General features: G+C 40.7%; 1 protein-coding gene across 1 annotated transcript in view; it reads right to left on the bottom strand.

Moving 5' to 3' along the window:
- The window catches only part of PARD3B (par-3 family cell polarity regulator beta), a gene marked incomplete at both ends in the record, with an annotated part of 424,820 nt that overhangs the window by 54,675 nt on the left and 347,169 nt on the right, over positions 1–22,976 (bottom strand). The gene's annotated exons all lie outside the window — the stretch shown is intronic.

Below are 22,976 nucleotides of genomic sequence, written 5' to 3'. Positions count from 1 at the left end.
CTCGGCTGCTGACAACAACCAAACTCTCTATAAACAACACACAATGAAAATAATGAAAACCAGAATTTCCTGGTATTTTCAGTAGCCTCTAGACAATGCAACAGTTTCTGGTTTCTTCACTAAAGATGATATCAATTATGCCTTTTATCCATCATGCAGAAGTCACGTGTGAGGCATAATTGAGGGCCTTCTCTTCAAGGTAATTTCTTCTGGATTTACACGGCAAAGTACTTAAATTGCCTTTTTTGGCACTTAGTATTACAACATGGCTTGAGAGGGGGTATTTTACTTTACTGATGTAAAGCAGCTGGCATATTTACAATTGATAGGTCACATCAACACAAAGCAGATTTTCAGCCCTCCAAACTCCATTTACAGCAGCTTTAACAATTCAACAGAGCAAATACTGAATACTAAACTCTTGTGTGGAAATGTAGCTCTATTTCCTAATGGCTATCACAGCTGCCTGTGACTGGCAGCTAGTTTTTTCACTTGCAGACTATTGCTTTTTGCACTACAGTTTATTAAACTTATCGCTAAAGCTGAAATAATAAGTACTTTACAGACTTCCAATGAATTAGCCATTCAAGAGTCCCTCAGGAATTCCCTTTAGCACACACAAAGCAAAGGCAGGAGGCAGAAAAGGTGACAATTCAGTGCAGTCTTAATTTCTGTGCTCCTTTGTAAGGGAAGAATTGAGGATCTAAGCATTCACTCACAGCAGATGCTGCTGCCCATGTTCTAAAACATATTTTATTGAAAACTACAAAGCCCGGAGTAACTATCTGCTTTTTCCCTGAGATTACATCTCCAAGTTTCACACTAGAGACTACAACCTGCTCTTCGTTATATGCATGCCACTGGCAAAGTGGCAGCAACTAATCCTCTGTGTGGTTTGTTTTTATAATACCCGGCCTAGGTAGAAATGAAGCAGAAATCTCAACTGAAAGAAAGAGAAGTATCTGTGCCTGTAGTCCTGCTACAAATGTAGTTTACATTGAGAAAAAAAATACATTAATTTATACCATGTGCAAAGCATCAGGGAAAAGCACAGCTCTCATAGCCAAAAGGCATCTTTACTATAAAGTTGGGTTCTTTGTGGGTGTTTTTAAGCAATGGTCACTCCAAGGATTACATTAATCTAGTATCAGGACTTTTACGGGAAAAAAATACAAATGCAATTTATCTTTTTTAACTGTCAGCCGCATTTCTAAAGCTCTAAAGTCTGAAGCTTCCAGCGACCTTTTGTCTTTCTGCCATGGCAGGAATATCTTGGACAGCTGTAAGAGCTTTGTAAGCTATCTTTCTCAAAATCCATTAGCTAATTCAAGGAACCTAATTAGAGCTGCCATTTTGATGGAGCATATTGAATGCTCTGTATAAACTAGTAACACCATCAATGTTTATTAAAAATTGCAAGAACCAAAGCTCTCAGTTCCATATAAATATTAATGGACGGATATACAATACTTATTGAAATATAGATGGCTTTATGTCCACACAAACACACACAGAAATACTTACCACTCAGTGTGATGCATTTATTCACAAAAGCTAAAGTACAGAAGCAAAACCTAGGGACAATTTTACACAAACTGTTGAAAATTGACCAGCTTCCATTTACACTATCCTTATGTGCATTAAGGGAAGCAATGCACACTAAAGATGATTTGTTTCTTGTGCTTTTCCTGAGTAGTGTGCTGACAATTTGGAGTGTATTTTGAGCTTACCTCAAGAATGCACTCCAGCTGGAACCATTTTATAGCTCCTCTTAAACCAGCCACTCCAATCACCGTACTCTAGACATTTGCACATATTCCAGTACTACACTGTTTAAGGGCATCCAAAGATTCAAAGGGAACTTGCACTGTAGAGTTAAAACTCAAATTTTGCTGTAGACAGCAACAAAATCGGTGAAAGGAGCCAGACATCTGGAGCAAGGTTCTCCTGCATTCTGCTCCCCAAAAGCTCAACTATAATGAAAAAGCAACTCACAGACAATGATACAACACATGAAATACTGACCATTCTAGGAGTATATCAGAGCCCTAATTAGGTTAGGCTGTACAAGCGTATGCTTTTGGCTGCAGAAAGAAAAAGTTTTCTGGCTACTTCACAGCTTCGTTTTTAACTTGATACTTCATAAATGGAACTGCAGAAAACCTCATATGTTACCATTTCAATCTGACGTACACTTTCATACGCATCTAACAGTGCCTGGATTCTATTTATATGTACAACTAAATATACGTGCACAGAAAAATCATCAGATTTGCTACAGAAAGACAGCAGATGTTCGTATTAAGCCACTGGCACATGCAAGGTGAAGCATGTAATCCTTATAAGGAAAGCATTTAACGTTCTAACTACAAGCCAAAGAAAAGCAAAGACAACAAATGAAATAATTTCTAACAGGTTTTACTAGCTGCGAGTGCAACGCACAGCAACATGAAAACACCACTGAGCACGCTCGAGTGACTCTTACAACACACGGAGCTTCTCACAGAGGGGTGTATAATCCATACGCACTCTTTGGAACATCCTAACTCCAATATAATGATCCAGAGTTCACTTCTGTATACATACTAACATGACACACGGATGTGCATTTAATGGAAGCATTTAACGGATGTGCAGGAAAAACCAGGCTTAATTATATTTTCTACGCTGTAGTAGTGCAAGGGGCAAAAAATTTTATGACAGTCTTACCATGGTGACAACCCTGAAAGTAAATTCAGTTTAGTTCTCTGAGAGGGCAGCATTTCCAAAGTACAACTGAGATCAGAACAGTTTCACAGGAACATGCTCGAAAGTCAAAACATCGGTTACCACTAGCTTCTCTCAGGAACTATACATGGCAAATTTAGCTTGTGGTTATTGCTCAACAGAAACCCTGCCAGATGCTGGAGTCGTTGATGGATTTTGCAAAGTTCTGCCGCCTTCATGGCCACCCTGCCCACCCTTCCAGCAGCCTCCCTCCTCAGGCATCTCTCCCTCGTGCAGCTGGGCTCCTCGGAGCACAGTTGTTTTGTTCGCATTTACAGACTGGGGAGCGGACACTCCTCCATCACAAGCTCCCCATCAACAGAATTAAACACCTTATAAGCTGACCTGCATTTTGGAGAAGTATTTCTGAACTCAGGGGCCTAAAGTTAGCACTGTAACTTTATTACTTTTTATTATGGCAGGCAATAGAAGCTCCCAAGCTTACAGACACGCATAGCCTTTCTAGCTCCTCCTTCTTATGGCTTCAGCTCCAATGCACCTCTGAAATGACTCCCACTTCTCCACTTGGAGAAGTCAAAGCTGAATTTCAAGTGTTTAAAATCAAAGGTAACTCCTGCTCCTTTTCAATAATTGTTTTGCAAAATATTAAGCTAAAATGGAAAGAATGAAGTAATGGAATCCAAACTACACACAGTCATTTCCTCACCTAGAAGAGGAAGAGCAAGCCTATCTCTCAGCATCTGGCTGAGGAGTCCCAGAAATACCAAAGCAAGTGTTTTGGTTCAGGCCCATCTCTATCTCCACAGAATAACTTTTGTATGATTTTAACCATTGTGTTTAGAGACACACCTTAAAACCCATTTCCCATCTATTTTTCTCTCACTCTCTTCATTCATATTCAGAAGTCTTGCCCTTCATACCTTTCAGCCAAGGGTGCTAATTTCTTCCACCCATTTATTGGCTTCCCATACAAGCACAGCCCTGTTTCAAAGGCTACTTTAGTACAGAAACACCACCCCTGATGCACCTCGGTCATTAACTCTCCTACCAGAACTTCTTGAAACCTATCTCCCAGAAGCATTTCACAAAGCAGCCTGCCAGTATTGATGAAGCTGCAGTTGGTGTGGGACACCCAGTGCCACTTCTTCCTTTCTGCTCTGGTTCAAATGAGTGTCTAACACATGTCTAACACACTAACAGAGCATTAAACTTGCAGTACTGGTAAACTTCTCCCTACTCTCTAAGCCCCTACTTATTGTAAACAATTCTTCAAGCTGTTCCAGCAGTTCTGCCTCTTCTCTGTTCCTATTCTTGTCCTGCCCCTCCATAACATTTCAAAGGATTTTACATTCAAATCAGCTCACCCTTTTCCCCTGGAAGGTGGGGCATAAGGGTGAAGAACACTGACCACACCCCATTCACTTCATTCCTCCACCAGGAACCTCTCTGGTCCCTGCAGCCAGGAGAACCTACAACGGGAAAAACATGTCTAAGCTCTGGCAGTTCAGGACAAGCACTTTTGGTGAAGTGAGCAGCCAAGTTTCTATCATGTGTGTGGGAAGTACTCTAAATCTTACAATTTAGTCAAATTGTCAGTGTTCAAGGGGTGGCAAAAGGCACAGTCTGGTATAAGACTAGGCTGTGTTCTCTTCCTAAATATAAAGCCCCCATTTAGCGTATGGAAAGACTACAGCTTCTTATTGAACAAATCATATGCTTCTTATTTTTACTTTTACACAGACAAACCAACCCCTTGTCCCTTCAGGCCCTCCCAAAACAGCTGTCACCATGTTCCATACAAATTCAGCTTCAGCACACCTCCTACATTGGCATTTTCAACCCAAATGGTTGAAGACTGGTTATTAATAGGTGGAAATACAGTTTTCCAATGGAAGTCAGGCCAGCAGCTCCCTTCACACAACTGGTGCAGCTGGGGTTTGTATGGCTCTCCCCCTTTCTCCCCTCTAGGCTGCATGCTCCTTGGTCCAGCGCCTGGTTGCATATTTCTGAAGGCAGCATAAGGCTGGTTTGCTCCTGGCATCTGTGGGATGATCACTCCTTAAGAACAACTGCAACACCTTTGAGGTACAGCCTGGTAAGCACACAGTACTCCTGCATGTGCTCCAAATTAAGCTGTAGTCAGCTCAATAAGAGACTTAATTGATGAGTGCTACTTCCTTCACTTGTCCATTAAGGTAAGTACAGCACATGGACATTTCAACTCATCAGATGAGGAAATACATTAATTTTGGTTTTCTTGGAGCTGTTAATAAATCTAACACTGTCTGGCAGTTTTCTTCATTTCCTACCATTTGACAGATACTGTGATCACAAGTTACAGAAGATGTTTTTCCTCTGAAATTATCACTCTGGTAATACAAGCCAGAAGGAAACTTCATCAAGATACCAAGAAGCTGGGTATCATTTTTATTTTTAACTTTCTGTGGCTGGTTTGTGAATATCTCAATGTGATAAAAAAAATAAATTCCACCCGGTACTATTAAAAATACACACACACACGCGTTACAAATGACTGTATTACAGCAAATAACCACAGGGTGTATTTATTAGTAAAAGTCAGTATTACACTCCTATGATCAGGCTGGCTCTTCTCAGACCCCTTTACTGTAAGAACTCCTGTAACTGTTTTCTTCCTCTTTTTATCTCTCAAATTGACATTTGTATGGAATCAAGAAAAATCTTCCTTAATAATTTTTCATTACTAATGGCTTTTTTTGGTATGTGTATTTGGGAGGAGGGAAGGCAAAGGGCAGGAAAAAGGAGCTTTAAGTGCTCTGCAAATTATCCTCCTGAATCTGGGCCCCATAAATCCTATCAAATGTTATATTTCATCAATAGGCTGGAAAAGCTTTTTTCTCTGCAATGATGAAGCCTGGCTTTAAAATTTATGGTTTCATTTTCGAAATGGACTATAAAAAGAGTCTGACTTAGCTGTCTATCAACTGTAGCTGACATTAGCAAGTTAGGTGTGGACTTTCAAAGTGTTATATGTATTCTTTATTTATTATACATATACATACACACATATAGAGATACATGAGGACATGTATATCACTGTGGGTTTGTGCATGCATAAGTACACAGCTGGCTTTGAAAATATTATTTGTCTTAAATTTTTTCTTCCAATGCAAGAGACCTGAGATACTCAGCAGATTACATTGCAAAGTGATAAAAATGCCCAGGCTAGAGTTGGCTCAAAGATCTACAGCAACATAAGCAAATTGCATTTTGCTACCCAAATGATTGAGATAAAGTAGTTTATTTTGTTCTCATTCTGGGGAGGTAAAATGCAATTCAGCAGTAGCAGAGCAAGGTGCAGGGGGAGGCAGGAAAGATTTCAGTAGGTTGTGGGGAAAAAAAAAAGAGGAGATGGGCAGCAAAGGACCAGAAAGTTTTAGGTGGGGGAAGACAACTAGCAAAGGACTGATAGCTTGAGGAACAGGGTGTGCTGAGCTTCTGCACCTCTCATGCATGGGAAGGTAGGCAGACAGCCAACCTTCCCTGCCTCTGTGCAACTCCCTAACCTCTACTCCCTTCCACAAGCCCCTGCCTCCCCAGAGAGCTGCTCCTACTTGCTCTCCTGTGCTCCCTAGGGGAGGAGAGTGGTGAGAATATGGCTCCTATTCCTGCTGCTGCCACCACTGACAGGAGACATGTGGGTGTCACAGCTGTCCCCTACAAGCCCAAAAGCTTCCTCTGGCAGCCAGAACAGCAGCTTCCTCAAATGGAGGAGGAGACAGCCTGTGCATGCTGTCGAAACACCCACTCCTCCTCTCCTCCCTCACCACCAGAGCTGGAGGTTTTGCAGCCACTGACTACTACCTATTTCCCCCATGCTTAAAAGCAGTCTCAAAGGTAACACTTCTAATAGAAGCATTACTGCTCCCACAAATCCTCATGCCTGAAAAAGCAAACCACGTTTAAAATAAAAACCAGATGGACAAAGTGACGTAGCTGCAGCTACAGAAAGTGAAGTTCCACTCCAAGTGTAGGGGAGCCCATCTCTCTCCATTCGCTACAGAAGGACCTAGTTTCCTAGCTCAGACAGTTAATGATAGATTACATGAAAACAGCAAATCAGATCATGCTGTTGAGGCATTATATGAACTAAACAGAAGAGCAGTTAATCTAAATCTCATGTGGAATGGTTATGTTGCCATTGTTGCTCCTGAGTCCAGCTGTAACATTTGGGTTTAGTGGCAGCACAGAAAAACCTGAAAGTCCTGTTGCTCATTACAAAACAAGGAGAAATCTCACCCTGGGGAACATGGACAAAGCTGACAAGTGAATAGTACAGAAAAGGTCAGGAAGGAGAGGTGAATGGTATTCTGAGTCAGGAGCAAGAAAACAAATCTCTTCTTCTCTTGCCTCTGTTTCCTAACATGAACAGGATGAATAAATAAAAGATCCCATCACTGATGCTGAGAACGGTGACGGGATATTTTATTTATATTTGTATACCATGGCGTCAGATCACTCCCGAAATTTCCTGCTGGGAGGATGTTGGCCAAGGTTCCAGTCACCAGGCCTACTGGGGACAGTGGAGGGAGGCACTGCATCAGCAGGCAGTGCAAGACAGGACCCCAGCTGCAGCTCCTCTAACACACCTACTGCAGGGGCCTCTTCTGACTATTGAAGGATGTTGGCTCTACTCACTGTAGTCAGTGATGGCACACACTAGCAAGGGATAATCACTCATTTGGTATAATCAAGCAGGGGAACAGATAGGGGAAATACCACCCATCCACATCCTGCAAATCAAAATGTGTTCTGCTTCTACTGCTATGTTTCTACTGTAAGTATACAAAATACACTGTGCTTATACCAGTTTATGGAAATGAGATGAGCTGAAACTGCCTCTATTTCCAAAAAGGGTATCTGTATTAGTGAAGGGTAACTTTATCAAACCTTGATCTACAGTCAGCGCACCTCTGGAATTCTGCATGCTTTACTGGAAGGAGGCATAGAGCAGCGTCATATCACATGAACAGAAGTTACTTAAAAAATACAAATCTCAAAATGTTTCAGGTTCATACAAGTTAACCCCACTTCACAATGAAATTCAGGACACTAAACCAATATTGCCATGATAGTGTTTTCAAAGACAAACACACTCATCCCAGAGCAAATCAAGAATATTTCCAGCAGTGTATTTTTTCCCCCATGTTTTTTCTATATGTTTCTCCTTGAAGGTTTCAAAATAATCAAGCAATTCAGCTTTCCCTGTAACTCCTGGGACTTTTTCAAACCTGAATTAACTCTTCAATACACAAACATCATTTTGCCAGTCTGCAAAGAGATGCTCCTGGCACTGTTCAAATCCTTACTTTTCCCTTCTAAAAATCTTTCCTTTGATTTTCCCCTCTCCCCAAGGGATGCTTTTTCAGTCTTGTTGTTCCTTCTTTGCTTGACTCCTTATTTCCCCCCCTCTTCCCTGAGACTCATCTCCTCCAGCTTTCCCTTTTTTATTGTATTTTGCTTGAGCTCTTACGAAACCCTGACCTGTTTACAGAGAAAAACCCATAGAGCTCAAGGGCTAATGTTTTACCCCTTACTCACCGCCCTGTATCTGGCTGCAGTCAACAGTAACCAAAATTCATCATCATCAATGGATTTTCAGTGACATGCACTGTTATTTGCTCAGATAATGGCCCCATATATTGCCTTTGAAATGAGGGTGTGACCATTACTTAGGGATATTCTCAAGAGGCAGTAATTGGCATTGCTGCGGGACATGTTTGCTTCATGTTTTGAAGGCAGACCTGCAGAAAACCAAGCTTTGAAGTTTTTTTTTGGATGGTACCGTGCTCTCAGAAGGACACACCAATATTGACCTTAGCATATCACCTTTGGATTGGAACAGGGCATTTGCTAGCTGGTTTGGAGCACAGGGGAGGAACAGGCATATGCTGCCTCTGAAAGGTCAGGCAAACACATGAGGGTACAGACCTTTCCAGATTCTGTGGTGAGGGCCAGGCTAGGCAATGTAGGCTGGAGTGGCCCTTCTGACAGGTATCCTCCTTACCTCCTCATAGTTTTGAGATGGCCTTCAAATCTTTCAATACTGCCACAGGAACACCTGCACACAAAACACCACTGCAACATCGCCATCAGACACAACTCTCCTAGCAACAGGCTCTACACAGATGTGTAACAAAAAGACAGTCCTGTTCCCCCACATAGCAGAACGATGGAAACAGTAAGAGCAGGTTGGGGAGCACAAGACAACACAGAAACAATGCGGTCTGCAGGATGCCTCAACTTTAAAAGCTTGCCAACTGAGCACAAATGTGGATCGTAGCCTCCATTTGTGGAGCAGGAGAAAGATGGATATGCTGTATTCAGTCCAGCTCTGTACACTTATCCCATCTGGAGAGCAAGCCGGCACACCAAGATTTGGGAGAAGGAGGAGAAAAGATCACTTTTATCTGCTGTATTTTCTCTGCAATGGCTAAGGTTTAAAACCTCATGGATGTGCATTATCACTGATTTCATCACAGTGACCATAAAATTTTTTTCCTTCCCTCATTTTTCTCCATTCAAAAATTTACTCCATTAATGCACAAAATTACCTCCCCCCCATCTAATTCACTGCTCCCCCTGGAACAGCCATTAAAATTGATTCATGAATACACTACATTTACAGGCAAAAGTGGGGAAAGAGAAACCCCCTCCCCATCATGTCCCTCTCCAGGAGGGAGTCTGACACTCATTGAACAAAGAACCATCAAATCTCCTGTCATACAGCTTAGAAATCAGAATGTCATTTCCAATCTGTATCTCTTGCTTCATTGCAGAAGATATGGACCTTAAAATAGGAAATGACCAGTAATGTTTCAGGCTCTAGCTTTTAGTTTTTCAGTGGACTCTATCCTGCTACAGGCCACTTCCTCCAGTCCTGCCCTCAACCCCAGCTGCAGCAGTGAAGATATCTAAAGGATATAGGCAGCTGGAGAAAATGCAAGACCCTGGCTCCCAGGCCTCATGTGTGTTTCACTCCTTTCACGTACATCTGGATTTGACAAAGTCATGCTTATCAGATAGATCAGCAGATACTCTGCTATCTGTGTTGTCGTGCAGAATAAGGTCAGAAGAGCACTCTTCCAGCTTGTGTTTTGCTGTTTAATCCTGCACAGAGTAGTTGTGGAGACAGCAATAAAGGACAACTCACCACACTAACCAAATTCTTCAACCTCTAATCCTGGTCAATTTTCCAACCTTGAGAGGAAAATGAAATAAAATTCATACATTATTACTATTTAACTGCATATTTCAATAGTATAAATTTATAAGGATACAACTGAGACCTGGAGGCAAGTTTATTTTATGAAAATATATCATGTTCGAGGGAAAATTTAATGTTACAAAAATAAAGTCTCAACTTTAAGCTGTTGTCTTCTGCGATGCCATAGCTGGGTCTTCCAGCCAGCCTCACCAGATGGCCATGTTGGCCACCATCAGAATAGCAGTCTGGAAACAAGTGCCCTACAGCCTTGTCTGAGCATCTTGGCTAGAATACACTCTGAAACAGCAGTTCTGTACTCATAGTTCAGAGATATTCCCAGTGCACTTGCTTAAGAATTCCTGAAATTTGTGAAGAGATTAAAGCCAAACTTCTAGTCCCATAGAGGTCAGGGAAAATAACAGAATGTTGGTTACTAGCTTTTAAATGTTAATCATCACTATTCACACTAAAAACAACCCCTCCCACTCCCCAGCACACAGTATGAAAATCTGCTTAAAAATAGTACTAAAAAAGGCAATTTTCTCCTAAGCAGTAGGTAAGTTCAGTTGCAGAGGATTCCAGCACCTACATACCATTTTTTGTTTGATGGAGGCTGTGCAACCATTCCTCCTCTTACATACAACTGTGCAAATCAGTGTGTTAGTGATGCTTTTGCAAAGAGGGTTTGACAACAATAGAGGGTCCCCAGCCTGCTAAATAAGAAGTGACAACTCCATTTGAAAGCTGTCTCAGGATGTGTTTTATGTGCAGAAATTATCTGTGACAGTTCAGATCAAAATAGAGTTTTCATTTCATGTGGGAGGTAAATGGACGATAGAATAGGTTACTTTAAATGCTGTAGTCTAGTCCAATTAATGTTTCAGACTTTTTTGGTATGGATTTCTTCTGTAGTCTATGCTCTAAATTTTGGGGTAAAAAAAAATAAAATGTAAAAGTCATTTTGTCAATAGCATGATGCACAGAACAGGCCAAAAGGTAATAAAAGTGGTTAACAAAAACAGTCATGCAGAAGTATGGCAAAAAAGCTCAAGTTACTGTAATTTGGCTGTGAAACTAATAAGTATAAAACAGAAAAGCAAACATCACTTCATCATTCTTTCAGGGAGAATCAGGCAGGGGAATGTGTTCCAATTTCCCACCTCAATCAACAGAAATTTTGCCACTTTGATGGAAACAGGACTTGTACATCAGTCTTCTTTCTGAGCAGCAGATACAAATCCACACGCTATCCTTTGCTTTGCAGATCGTGCAACAGTTATATTTTCTAGTTATGTAACTATAGCAATGATACAATTTAGACTTGAAAACACTGTCACATTCACGATACTGCCCCGGTCTATGAAGCAAGGTTGAAGATTTTCCTGTTTTCCAGAACATTATACCTGCTGATTCTTTCAAAGATATGCCCCATTAAGTACCAGGCATACTGTGTTACTGGAGATAAGACAGGATACAATATGAAAGCATTAATGACTTCATCTGTTCTTGCATCCTTTTATGTCCTGTGGCAACTGCCGTGACCTTATTACAGTGACTATCACAAGTTACTACCTACATCTACAGAAATGAAGCATCCACTACCAAATTTATGTGTTTATATAAAAATTCAGACGTGAACTGTCACTTTTCTTCCCAGTAAGCATACATTCACATTTGTTACCGGTAAATCAGTCACTTGTTTCCTGACCCATTTTAAAGAAACGTGTTTTCTTAGAGGTCTGGAGCCACCACTGTTACTCAAGCACAACAGTGGCTCTCATGTAGGGCTTAAGGGAGCTATGCTGATTCAATGCCAATAGCTTCCTACTTTTTTCAAAGTCAATGGGGAAACCAGTAGCTCATGCATTGCTTTTTAGGTGTAAGCATGAAGTTTTGTTACTAGAGAAGCTACAGACTCCCAAGTGAGTGATCTCATCCCAAACAAGGGCCCACGAACCTTACATAATCTATTTTGTTCATGCTACACTTTAAACAATGCATACTTTGAATCTTTTCTGAGAAACAGCATTTTTCTTGGCACAATTTGCAATTTCCACCCACTTGGAAGAGCAGGTGTCTTTATGTATCATTTCTCAACCCTGGGAATAAAGAAAACATTTAGAAAACATGTTAAAATTGTTTTCCTAGAGTCAGGAGGCATTAATTTAAGGTTCCATGGGCATTACAGAACAGACCTCCACTATAAATGCACCAAGCTAGCAGAAACACTGACTGAGACAAAGCACTCAGAAGATATGAGACCTCAGTATCTCTACTGGCCCAAGACTGAACACTGATAATCTTACTCCTCAGAGGCAGGTTTTCATACAAAAGAGAAATTAACATCTATCTATGCGCTAGGGTCTTGAAAAGAAAAAAATAACAGAACAATGAAGCTGCTCAGACATCTGGTATATTTGGCATAGCTAATAGTAATGAGATAGTGGGGAGAGAGCAGATTAAAGGTGAAAAGGTATGAATAGATACTGTTAATCATTTCAGAAACCACACAGCCATGTAAAAAAATACCACTACTCAGGCTAATGAGTCTAAATTTTGAGAGGAATTCTCAAGCACTTCTCATATTTAGACTCATAATCTATTTGCAGCAGCACTCAAAGAAAGAGAATTAGACTTCTGCCTATTCAGTTTTGGAGCCAGAGCATGTCACTAAGTGCAAGAGACTTTTCAAGCTCTGTAGCAAAGAGGTCAAAGCATCATACTGATGAAGACAGTGGTATTTACAGCGAAAAGGAGGAAAAGATCAATCCCTTCCCCCTAGTCCCCTTTACTCTCCCTCTCTGAGGCAGCTGCTGCTTAAACATTGCCATTGTATAGAGAAGCACAAAATAATTACCTCCTGTTTTGTTTTGGGGTTTTGGTTTTTCTTTATTATTTTTTTCCCAAATCAGGGCAGGGACAGCAGCATATGTTACAGGAAGAAAATCACACCCTATTCAGGTGAAGGGCTGCAGTCTGTCTGCCTGCAATTTGTGTACTAACAGTAACAATTAGGAACAGGTTTATTGCTCTGATGCTGTTCCCCAACCCCCTCCACAACCTCACACCCCTTTGTCATGTTATGGAAGTACCCGCTGATAGGTAAAGAGGGGACTCCAGCTGCAGAAGGCTGCCTCTGTCATTACCCGAGAGCAGAGCAGAAGCAACCCATGTCCCCTGCTTAGCAGCACGCTTATAATATACCAGTGCTCAATTAAACAGTCCTTTCAGACAATTACTGAGCATTATGGTGACTCAGGCATAGGAAACAGTTGTCCTCTCCCCACCTTCCTGCAAGATGGACCATGTTTTAAACATGTTTCCATACCTCTGAAGGTGCGTTGTTGCTTACTTTTTAGTTACCAGGCCATGTACGACACTTGCATTAGAAACACGTTCTATGCTTAAACTTACAGGCCAGTCTCAAAATAATTGTTTTCCATGGATTTTATGTAAATAACATAATGATCATTTGTGGTTGATGCCAATTTACAAGGTAATAACCATATTCAGGACTAAGTAGGCATCAAAGCCTAAAGGCAGAAGTGTTTATACAAGATAAAACTCCGCCGCTGAAGGACATGTTCTAGCTAATACTGGTTTGAGAAGAAATGCCTCTAAGACACTATTATGCTGAAAAAATTATTTAAGATTAAAATGAACTGAATGAAGAAATTAAACCATAAATATGGGTCAAAGACTGAACGATAAGATGTTGTTTGAAATGTTAAAACGTTAGTAGGCTCTTTATCATTTCTCCTTACAGCTTCCAAGTCACTGGAGGGAAGGAGCCAACAACCTCCCAGAGTGCAGATCCAACAGAGGACTGTGAGACTGAAAAGCTGTGACACTGACCTACAGGTACGCAAGTAGAAAGCTTCAACAAAACAAGAAGGGGGAAAAAATAAAGAGGACATTTATTGCTCTACAAGAATGCTATATTTATTTCATTTTTAGCACTTTCTAGAGGTATCTCGCACTCACTCCTCTTGCATCTTTTTTTATCATGAGTTGTGTTTTGTTCTCCTCCACTTCAGCATGGTGGAATGAGAAAAATGAAGGGTACAACCTGCTTTGCAGGCAACTAAAGAGTATAACATCCTCCACGCAACCATTCTCCACTGCTTTCTAAAAATGGCCTCCAGACATCAAGGACAAGTTAGTGATAAAAGAAAGATAACCAGTGTGGCTATTTGAAGCAACACCATTTTCTCACGTCCCTCTGTCCTAATGAAAGACCTCACTTTCTTTCAGATGCAGGCCACAATGTAGTTTAAGACAAGCTATTTCTTTCATTTTCTATGACAGTCTAACATCACTCTCCACAAAATGGTCACAATTCTCTTAGACCATCCCAAGATCAATACTGATACCTTGATCAATGTCAACAAATGCTCTGCTGCTGCATGACCTGCCAGAGAAACCGCTCTTTAGCCACAGTACACGTGGACTCCACATGGTGCCAGGTCTCCTTGCAGGAATGTAAGGACAGTCACAGAGGTTCGGAGTATATACCAAGTTAAATACATCAGAAGATTTGAACTGATGAAACAATCAACTATTTCTTGGCTTACTATGACCCCTTGGATTACTGTCTGTGACAGTGGACTTGTTATCATGGACTGAAAAATAGCACGTTTCAGAGTTTCTCATCGACTGTATGCTCTGCACAGCTGTCAGACAATAATCACAATTATTCTCTTTTTATTCAGCATCCTGTTGACTATTAAGCCATTTTCATCACATCTCTTCAGTCTTCCCAATATTTTTGCTAGCACAATATTGAGTGATTTTCAGCTTTTCGAACATCATCAATTTTTACAGTTTTCTTCTAACCCAAGGATCTGCTTCATGATTCTGCCTATACTTGCTGTCAGTAATAGCTGGTTACTAAATGTTTGGGTAAACTTTCACCATGGTATCTTGACAGAAGCAGGGAGCAAAGTCCTAGACTCTTTTTAGGAGTAGTTGTTTTATCCTGCTATTACATGCTTGAACCCTACATAAGAAGGCTCCCATTGATTCACTCTGAGGTATCAGAATCTTTTCTATCTTATTATGTTTACAGCTAAGTCACTCAGTGGTACAGAAGAATTAAGATTAGCAGAGAAAACTTAAAGATCTGCCACTGTAAACCCCAGGTAAACTGGGACTGCAGAAAAATCAGTGTATGGCAAGAACATCTCATGGATGCTTAGAGATAACAATTTCTGCTATAACGTTTCCACTACACAGTTAAGCTGTATGAGTACCATTCAGATCTAAGCACTGTGCCTAGACAAGAGCAGTCATGCTGGAAAATCCTATCAGAGTTACTGTAGGTCTGAGGTGTGCCGCATGGTTCTCTGTGCTGCAGTCATCTCAATTGGTGTAAGAGCTTTTCCTGGTGAACTGAGATAACCAACCGAGTGTTTGTTTTGAGAAAGTACGAGAAATAGTGGGATACTGCTTGAAGACTCTCAGGACTCAGTTATGCTCCTCACTGCTGAATGAGGAGGGCTGGATATTGCTTTACCTATAGTTCAGAGGAGACTGTAGCACAGGTCCCACTGACCTTGGATAACCTCAACCAGAAGTGAAGACACTGAAAACATTTCTCATGGCTCCAGTCAATCTATGTCCATTTTCCCTGTCACATCCAAGGGTTACTTTGCCATCCTTTCAGACATATATCACTGCTCTCTTAACTGGAGCTACTCAGCTTTTTGCAGCAGTCCAGTGATGGCCCTTTTTCCCCTTCCTCAAAACTTAACCTTTTGTCCATTACTTTAAGACTTCTAGGAAATGATTTTTTGTCTCCCACTGAACTCTGACTATTTTTTATCTTGCTGTGAGTTCACGTCACCACCTGGAGCCTGAACACACAGATGCTCACACACAAGCTGGTCTGTGCTCCTCATGTCCATCCTCTTCCACCTCCAAAAGAAAGATTTGTAGTATGCAGAGTTAAAAGCCTAGCACAAAATCCCATACCCTCATCTACTGGCCAGTTTTACTACATGAAGATTATCTCTACAATGAAAGAAGGAACCTCTTTCTTCCATTTAACTAGTAGCAGCTAGGAAAAACCTTAGAAGAGGATTTTTTTTGAAGTCATGGTTATGGAGAGAGTGTGAGCTCCCTGGGGTCAGCAATGTAGATTCATTTTACACTGGGCTACACAGCAAAGCTTGCACAAGGCCAAGTCACCAGGGCTTTCTCTGGAACTACTTGCATATCCAGAAACTAGGAGATTGTAAGGCAAAAATGATTGTGTCAAGAAACTGGGGAGAAAAACAGCAGATAGTTAACAAAAAAATTGGGAACTGGACTGGAAGGGAAAACAAAAGAAAAACAAACAGTTTCTTGGCAAAGGACTTGCTGGAAGAATAAGCCTCACAACTGTGAGCAGCATAATAACCTTCTGCTTGTTGTTTCTCTTCAATCAGGGAAATGGGACTAGGTTTACATTCATCATTTAACCAGAACTGCAGTACAGAACAAACCTGACTGAAAACACACTTAGCTAGAACAACTCTGCAGGGCTAATGATGGGGCCAAAGAGACTCATTCTGACAGAAGACAACCTGGAGAAAAGAAAAGCTGGGCATTTTCAAAACCCTGAAATCTAAAAAATTTAACAGACTACAGGAGAGTAGTGGGAAAATAGAGCCACATCAGACTTAACCATGTCCCTTACACTTTATTTAAAATAAGGTTTAGCAATTTTAAGTAGACCAAATTCTCAAAGGAAATGCATTTATTTGCCTGTAATGCTACCAGATAACTATTAATCAGGAAGAAGAAAACACAGTACACAATGCTACATCCATCCATCCATCCTGCATACCCAGTAAGGCAGACTTTGTTGTTCAAGGAAAATACCCTAGTTACATTGCTTGCCTGCTAAACGGAAATACCACATTCTATTAAGGTTTGCACTTTAAACATGGAAGTGACTGGTCTATAAACAAGATTTTAACAGCTTCTCTTTTGAACAACTCCGACTGTTTAATTAATCTTCAGCCATTAACCATTCATTTAAAATGCCACTTACAAAAATCTTCATTTTGCACATTATCAGCTGGTTCACAAATAGCTATCTATGAGCAGAAGCATAATGATCTTCCTCTCTCTTTCTTGGAGCCTACAAGCTTATAGTCAATTCTGGTTTCTTAATTAACCACACACACATATTAGCATTTAAAATTAAACGGTGTTTTGTTAAAAAATACTGTGCAGAGAAAAGTTAATACATACACATTCTGCTGATGATTCAAGGAGCAAGTATAAGCTTTTGGTCAAACAGCATCCTGTGTAAGACAGAATTCAGCATCTCTTGCTCGCACTAGGAAATACGCAATGGCAGGAACACATGCAAGACCATATGATTTCATTCCAGCTGCATGAACGATCTCATTTTGTCTTTATTTGTACATTTAAGAGGCTGACACCACCATCTGCATTTCACTCTGTATCCTCTGGTATGGTCTCATCTTCCAGTAACAGACCTGCTCCTTCTCCAGGGACCTAACTTTTGCATTTGCATCCAAACAACTGAGAGAATGGGACATTACCAATAAATAGGCAGAATTAACATAAAATAATTCCATGCAATAATATATCACACGAAAAGACAGGGCTAGAGGAGAAAAAAAACCCTAATCCAAACCTGAATGCTTAACACAGCTGCCATAACTCAGGCTCACCAGCATCTGCAGCGGGACAGTCACAAGGGAGTTGTGGGAGTGCAGTATATAAAATTTTACACATCTGTCAATATGTGAGGTGATCCAAATGCAAACCCTAGCAGGCAGGATGCATGCAGGCACATTTGTGACAATTTCTGACAGAAGTTATTTCTGCTGAAGAATGCATGGCCTTGAACAAGCATGCACACATCACATGGCAGCAGCAGCTCTGCTCTGGTTAAAGTATGACAACTTCCTTCTGTTTAGACACACTCTAAAATGCCCAGGGTCACCCAAGTTCCATGAAATCGGGGGTTTCTATGAAAAGTGAAAGATTGGGCTAGGGTCCCAAACTGGAAGGATCTATCTGGATGAGGGGTTCCTGGGAAATAGCACTTTGAACTCTATCTGAAAAGTAGTTTTTCTTGACTGCTACCAGTACATTCATTTTTCCCATGTAAGTGGGGAATAAAACCAAGGCTCATTTAAATGTGTCCCAGGAGGTCCAGTTACTCAACATTTTCCCTAGGTAGCACAGTGAGTACGCAGCACCGATTTGTCCCTTCTGAGGAAGAAAATCACAAATAGTATGAGGAGCCAAAAAACACAGTGCAAGCCTAACTTCTGTGGCACATCCCACCACCCCGTGCAACTGGTGGCCAAAGGGGTTTCTGGACTGCCCTGCTTCCATGAGCAGGACAGCTCTACTGAGCTTCTGAACTTCTGCTGTATCTGCCAATGCCAGTTTGAATTAACTGTTGTCAGAAATCTATCAGCCAGGAACAGTAAGTTGCCAAACAATAAGTTTCTGGTTTTAACATTATGGGGAACAGTGACCAGACAAAGGTTCAGAAGGCCCAGCGGTATGCTTCAGAAAGAATAAATGCCAGAGGAATCAGAGGAGAGTCTCAGGGGATGTAGGATAGTATAGGATAGGGAAACAGCGTAGACATTCCAGGACACCAAGCGTAAGAGGCTGTATGGTAAGGGAGAGTAAATGCTTTGCTCGTACTTGTCACTTTGTAAACCAAATTATTCCAACACATGACCATCATTCTCTTTCCATTGTAACACAGGACAAAGTATGTAGATATTACACAGCCTCATTCAGTTTCTACCTTGCCTCCATGATATTCATCTTAGAAAATAATGACTCCTGACTAAAGGACCCTCTACTTCTACAGCAGTGGATTGCTTTTTTCTTAGTCAGTGACAGAAGGTGTTGTAAATGGATGCACAATGAGCAATGCGCATAGTACTTTGAACTGAGAACAAGAAAACTTCAGTTTCTGGTTTGGGAGACATATAGGGCTAAGTAACACACCTGGGCAATCCTAACTTGCCCTTTTTGAGCAAAGCCTTCTCCGTGCAGCTCTGGATTCCTATGGCCTTGAATTGAGCAGGGTAGGAACCATCTACACCTGCCCAACAGACAAGCATTTAACCTGCATTTAACCTGCTTTTTAATTTATAAAGTTCCCTTTGCTAAATGTTAAAGCTCCAGACTCTTCTTACTCTCCTCTCAGGCTTACACATAGCTTACATCTGCCATTTGGTTTGTCAGGACACACGCAGCAATTTCTTCCTTTGATCCTTTCCAGGGAGAGGTGGACTGCTCATTGTCTTGCCCCTCACTCTCATGACTCTGGCCAGCAATGAGAGTGGGACGCCAGGGGCAGAGTTAGGGTTGTGCAGAGGTATGGGTTTCACTTTCTCATTTCCAACTTTGCATGCTGCTAGACAGAACAGCCTGAAAGAGTGAATGTTTCCATAAAGAAAACTTTCACCCTGAAAAAAGGAAGATCCATTTTTCAATTAATTAATTAACTTTGCAGAGTATAAGATCTCACACAGTGGGTTCCAACATAGCATCTCCAGAAATGGAAAGCTGACTCAGACTGGGGCTTTGGACTCTACTCCTATGCAATAAAACAGTGTTGGGTTTTTTATTAGTATTTTTTTAAATCTGCAACAAGATACAGCTCTGAATCTATTCTCACTAAACAAAGGAAAGCTGTATTTGGTTTTGTCCCACCAGCACTTTGAAATTCCCCAAGATAAGATACATAAATAAATGAAGAATTATACTTGGCAATGAGTTTGGCATCAGACCTTAAACGTTTCATAGCTTTGGGCTGAGGGAATAAGTCGAGCAAAGTCTCTAGAACCCTTCTGGAGATGTGCTCGGGGTGTTTGGATATACTTGACAGCACCATGTTCAAGGAAGGAAAAAAGAGGAAATTGCTTATTTGAAACGTGAGAAAGGGTTGCAGCATGTGACATGCCTGACATTTAAGTGATAATAGCGTTGTGCATATGCTCTTTTGGCTTTGGTCTGACACCTCGGCTCTGCCATGGTGCAACTTAGCACTGTCAAGGTACAGCCTTGATGATTAAACTCGGAGAGATGTGACTTACCACTTGTTTCAGGAACATATGGGCCACAGATCACCACCCTCTGCCGCAGGCTGGGGAAATGTACAGCGTCTAAGGCAAAGACCCTGCGAGTTCCCCAGCTGCAGAAGGTGGCTGTGCAGGCTGCACCATCCTTTGGGATGCCATTTGCATTACAGAAAATTGTGGCTAATTAGAAATAAACAGAAAAATGCTTGATTTACAAAGAAATGTGTGATTTTGCCAGCTTTTTTTTTTTTCACTCTCTTTAACTTAACATTCACAGAATACACTGATCATGCTAATGCTTTCGCTATAGTCATTAATAAGGACAATTTACATTTATATAGCACCTCTCTTAGTTAAGAATTCCAAAGCTTTCAGCAAAATATACACAAAAAATTACATCTATTTCACTGAATATAGTCATCGTTGGAATGGAAATCAACAATTGTGAAGCAGTGCAGAAGAACATTACACAACAGTTGCAAATGAGACACTAAGCAAACACCCCAAAAACCCAAAGCAAAAAAGCCCCTGAGATGCCAGATGCAAGCGTAGGTGAAAGGGGCGTTAGTATGCAAACAGCAATGTGAAGCAGGCCTGTGTGTGCCCTGAGGAGCAGTGCGCGGAGGCAGCAAACATACTTCATGATGATTAAAGCAAGACACTTCATACATGTGCAGCCTACTGCTTTTCTGCATCCTGAGCGAGTCTATCAGTTTAAACATTCTTCTGCTGGGAAGAATGAACCAGGAACCCTCCATGAACGCTGGTGATGAGCAAAGGGAAGGTGTTTGCAAATTGAGAACAGCCCTTACCTGACCACTAAGCTTCTTACTTTACAAATGGCCTCCAAATTTTAAAAGGCATTAGCTGTGTTAATACACTTTTCAGGGAGAAAAGAAAAAAGCTGCTTTTTCCAAATGATGAGTTTTAATTCTCCATCATAAGGACACATAATTGGAATTCCCAGACCAAAACGAAATCATCTATTCTTTCTGTGCTCAAGTCCCCCTTCTACCCCAAACCCCATTTAATTTAGTCACTGATCAAGCCTCCACATGCTATATTACAAGTCAAGAGTCAAAGGTGGGAGTAAAAGCCATCCATCTAAAGTAAAATTAATAACAAAACTTTGAGAGAGAGCTTGCGTGTGTTAGCAAGACCAAAGAACGAGCTATTACATAACAAACGTGTTGATAAATGTTCAGCCCTGAAAACACAAAATAACTCTGGTTTGGCTAATAAGCATCCATTATAGCCCTTTCCCATCGTTTTGAGGCAGACAAGGTAGTTTTCATACTTGACCCTTGAAAGCAGATTTGGTTTTGTAATTAACATGTTATCCAGGGATTTTTCTTTCCACATCTCTTTCTTCTTTCAATACTCTCCCTCTAGCACAGAAACATTTCCTTGCCTGAATTGCCATTACATCCAACAACTGCTGGCTGAGACCTCACGACCCATTGCATAAATTCACATAAAATTATTCATGTTTGGCACATTTCTGCTGGTGAGTAACAATAACCTTTTTGTCTCAGACAAAGGAAAGAAAGATTTAAAAAAAGAACAAAGGCAGCCTAATAAGAATCCTCTATTTCCTACTTTTTCCTAATCTGGTTAAACAGCCTCTACAACCCTGAGAAATTCAACAAAGCAAAGTTGTTGTGGACTGTTTGTCTTTCAGTACAGAATCAACACAGACAGAACAGCCTCTCAGCGTGACTTCTGATCACTGACTCAGATATGAGGTAACTTTTCTTGCCTGTTAGATGTTTTGGTTTTAGCTTTTCATTGAGCTATTGTGTAATTACAACTAAATCCACACTGAAATCCATGATCCCAGCACCAAATCCAAATGTGATTGGGACTTCAATCTTGTCCACATAGCAAGTCAAGAGTTCATTCAGTGTAGTTACAACCACAATACAAGCGATCAAATAAAAGAGGCCAGAGGGAAAGACTTGAGCATTTCTTTTTGCTGCATAGCAAAACAATGTATAGACCACACTTCAAAACTGATGGCATTTTTAAAATGCAAAGCTATGAAGTCCTGTTAAAACTGAAATTATGAAGCAACCTTTATGACAATGTCTTCCTCTAACTGAGTTACATTCGCATATATTTATATTTGAAAAATACATAAACCTGAACTTAGACTCCTCCCCATGCTGGGAATTCTCAGATCTCAGTATACTGAGTTAGCATGAACTCTGTTTCTGATCCCTTCATTACACGCAAACATTTGTATGACTTCAGTGACAATAGCCTGAAGAATTTTCTAGTAAAGCAAAACCTGTTAGATGGCAAAAAGCTGCGATCACTACCTCCAATTTCACCCTCTTCACCCTTATGCACTAGGGAAAGAGCTAAAAATATGCAAGAAAAACATCAGCAATATCATTATGTTTGGGAAGATCTATACCATACTGTATTTAGGTGAAAAAGAGAGATACTTGGCCCATTCTCTACTACAAAGTTAGATTTATGTTAGATTTATATTTTATTGCTATTTATAAAAATGACTCAGTAGATGTTTTTAAAGTGCTGTGATGCTACAAACTGAAAACATTCCTATATCTGTGCTCACATATTTCTCCAAAATTAACAAGCGTGGTATCACATAGCACAGACTGAGGCTATGGGGAGACACTACAGATTGTAATAAGAACTCAAAGTGTGAACAATTCCTCAAGTCCCTCATGGCTTACTCTGTCAGCTCATCTTTTCACATAGACTTGCGCATCTTTCCTACGCACTAATAGATTGGTTTGAAAAACCCAACATGGATATATTTAATGCCATGACAGCAATGAAGTCTTACATTCTTTTAGCCCCAAATTCCAGAAATAATCAGTTTTAAAATCATCACAATGGTGGGTACATCATCAACTCAAAGGAATTTCTGTTTTCCTTTTAACACAGGGAAAAGCTTG

Source organism: Psittacula echo (genome assembly GCF_963264785.1).
Source record: "Psittacula echo genome assembly, chromosome: 6".
In the NCBI taxonomy this organism is placed as follows: Eukaryota; Metazoa; Chordata; class Aves; order Psittaciformes; family Psittacidae; genus Psittacula; species Psittacula echo.
Note: the sequence above shows the minus strand (reverse complement) of the source record. Positions and strands in the feature narration are given on the sequence as shown.